General features: G+C 54.2%; 1 non-coding gene across 1 annotated transcript; it reads right to left on the reverse strand.

Annotated features, from left to right (window-relative positions):
* Nucleotides 1-2,105: 2,105 nt before the first annotated feature.
* LOC114504422 lies at nucleotides 2,106-2,295 on the reverse strand. The gene has a single exon (XR_003685194.1).
* Between the last annotated feature and the right edge of the window lie 1,163 nt (nucleotides 2,296-3,458).

The raw sequence follows: 3,458 nt of genomic DNA on the forward strand, positions 1-3,458 counted from the left end.
GGGTGCCCTGTGCCAACCCCGTGACTAATGGGGCAGAGGCAAGCGCCCCTCGCCCGCACCAGGACGGAAACGGAAATGAGTTCATGCCCGTCGGCAACAGCCCACCGGCGGCCGGGCAGGGGCAGGCCAGGCCCAGGCTCGGGCTGGGCTCCAGCTCTGACAGGCGTCTGCTCCAGAGGCAGCCGCTAGCCACTCACGGCTGTTTAGCTTAACTGAACGAGTAAGAGTGAAAACCCGGCTCCTCGGCCTCGCTAGCCACGTCCCGGAGGCTCAGGGGCGCCCGGGTTGGATGGCACAACAGAGTGTTTCCGTTACCCCAGAGAGCTTGCCTGGGCCCCTGGCGACCAGGGGTCTCAGCTGGGGTGGAGCCGTGGGAGGCATTTGGCAGTGCCCCCCCCTCCTCCATCACACGGGGTTGCCGGGGGGGGGGGGGGTGTTGCTGGCCGTCGTGGGTGGAGGTTGGGATGCTGCTACAGTACACAGAAGGGCCCCAACTGTCAGTGTGGCTCAAGAGGAGAGCCCCCTGTCCTGGACCGAGCCCCGTGGTCCTATTATGGTGTCCCGAGCTCACTAGCAGAGCTAGAAAGTAAGGAAGTGCTTGAAAACGAAACCAAACAACGACCCACGACGTTGTTTGTGCCACGAAGTGGTTGTGCTAAAGGAACACGCAGGGAAGGGGCTCCCTAGAGCTGAAGCTGGAACACTCTAAACAAAACACAGAACAGTGTTGGGTTGAAACACAGAGTACAAAGATGGGTATCTATTCATGCATGCTGGTCTATAAATGATTGAAAAAATAGAGAAAGGGGAGAAGAGACCAATCTCCCGTGCTGAAGACCATTAGGTAATTTAAGAAGCTGCTCTGCCCTCCTCTGCTCTCCTCAAAGGCATCATCACTCCCTGCTCCGTGAGGCATCCGTGAGCAGGCTTAGTAACCCTCTCCCCGAGAGCACACGACCGTAAGGAAGGGGAGGAATGACAAGTGGAGACACCTGGAAACCGCCTCAGCCAGGTGACTAAGGTCACATCGCCGTGACTCATGTTGAGAGCAGAACCTTGTTGTGACCAATTGACAAGGGCGCTTCGCCTTCCTGGCCTCCCTGCCCCACGCCCACGAGGCCAGACCGACCCTGAGAGAACCGGCACCGAGTCCCAGCAGAGGGAAGTCCGCACAAGCCCCGCCCAGCACGCAGCCCCACCCCGGTTGCCCGGCACCAGGACCCTCCCAGAGGCAGCCAGTGCCCCCACTTGTCAGGGGAGAGTTGGCCGCAGAAGAGGAACGATAGGTTACAAGACGGAGGAAGTCAAGTGTGGACTTCGGTTACAAAAATGTATCAGGACTGGCTCGTGAACTGTACCAAGTGCCCCACCCTGTGTGAGATGTCGGGGAGACGCTGGGCGCAGGGGGTGGGGACCGGTAGGGTCTCTGTACTATCTTCGCACTTTGCCAATATGTAGAACTGTTGTTCTAAAATGGGTTTATTTAAAAAGTAACTTTTTAAATATTTGTTCACTTATTTATTTTGCTGTAGGATCCTGATTGTTGCCACAAGTTGAAGATCTTCCCCATCATTCTTCGTTTGGTAGTAAACCTGAGTGTTTAAATCTGCCATCCCATGAGATGGAAAGAATTCAAGCACACAAAACCCGTCTGAAGGGTTGCCTGCGGGGTCAGGGGAATGGGAGCAGGGAATGAATGAGCAAAATATTATATAAATAGATGAAACAGGAGAGGGCCTGGCACCTGTGACTCATGCTCAGGTTCCGTGACCGAGGCATGACCTGACCCTCAGAGAAAGAGGGAAACCGACTGTAAAGTGAGCAGCCTGGTCTGCAAGCCTCCCCTTGCGTTGGCGAGCTGGCGAGGCCTCTGAGCCTCAGTTTACTCTTCTGTTAAAGGGGGCAGGGAGGGGAGGCACCAGCCACAGCCTCTCCCCACAACCCAACCTGCAGTAGGGCCTTCATCCAGGGGAAAGGAAAGCCAGAGCTATGGGTACAGGGGGAGCAGAGCTGCCCAGAAACACCATCCTCGCATTGTGAAAACGACACATTGAAACACGGTGATATTTTTTTCCCCCAAGCAGAGGTCTCAGCCAAAGTCAGATCAGAGATACCAGCCTCCTGCAATCACGTCCCATCACGGACTGGCTGTGGGATGCCAACCACGTGTCCTCCCTGGGCTCACCAAGGAGCACAGACCTGGGCATCGCCGTGGATCGGCGCCCTGGTGCCCACCAGAGCGCTGCTGGGGCCGGATGGGAGCCAGGCGGCTGGGAAACACTGTGAGTTAAGAAACACACAAATACAAGCTCCAGCACAAATAACAACCCCCCTTTTTTAAAAAAAAATCTTTTCAGATTTTATTTACTTTTAGAGAGAGGGGAAAGGAGGAAGAAAGAGGAGAGAAACAGCAATGTGTGAGAGATACACCAATCAGCTGCCTCTCACATGTCCCCCCCCCCCCCCGCCCCAGCCGGGGACCTGGCCTGCAACCCAGGGCTGTGCCCAGAGTGACAATTGAACTGGTGACCTTTCCATTTGCAGACCAGAGCTTAATCCACGGAGCCACACCTGCCAGGGTGCCCCTTTTTATTACAAAATCTTTTATCACAAAATCATAAGTATGTAACTCTATGATATAACAATATTACGCTCAAGCACACCCTATGACATTCAGGTGAAGTGTTCAAATGAAAACTATGAATTGTTACATCCGTATTGTCACCCTACCAACCACATTCAAGCAGGCGTTACTTCTGACAGACCCTGTAGAACTGTTTTTAAATATATGGAGATCTACAAAGTATGGAAAAAGGGACAATGTGGAAAAAGGATCTTTGTATAAGGCCTTTGGGGCACTGTTAGGCCTAAAATCACCCTCCTTTCCTGACCTTGTGCCCTGAGCCCTTGCACATTCTCAGGAGGGCTGTGCCAAGGGTCAGCTCCCCTGGCTGCCTGGTGTTTTTGGAGTTCCGTTTTCTTGGAAATCTGTCGGCAGGTGAGAGTACGTTCCGCACGCAGGGGATCCTGAGCTCTGGTCCATGCCAGGGTCTCCCTCCCCAGGGAGGGTGCTTGGAGGCCCAGCCTCGCCGGTGGGGGGTGGGGCAAACTTACCAAATAAAACTACAGAACACCCAGTTAAACTGGAACTTCAAATGAACAAGGAATGATCTGCAGTAGGTGCATATACAGGCAAATCTACACGGAGCACAAGTGGATGGGCGGAAGGGGATGGAGGGGACCGGCTGATGAGTACAGGATTTCTTCCTGGGTGGATGAAAAAACCCGTTGTAGCTTTAGTGCAGGCATAGTCGCGTGACTCTGAATGCACGAAGCCATTGCCCCGCACACCTTCTGTAAGCGAGTTTTGGGCTGAGTGCACTGCACCTCACCAAAGACCTGTGTTTCAACTCACAGCCCCTACGTTCCTCCCAAGGGCCGTGATTGTCACGTCGTAA

The sequence above is a fragment of the Phyllostomus discolor genome, chromosome 8, assembly GCF_004126475.2.
Source record: "Phyllostomus discolor isolate MPI-MPIP mPhyDis1 chromosome 8, mPhyDis1.pri.v3, whole genome shotgun sequence".
Taxonomy (NCBI): Eukaryota; Metazoa; Chordata; class Mammalia; order Chiroptera; family Phyllostomidae; genus Phyllostomus; species Phyllostomus discolor.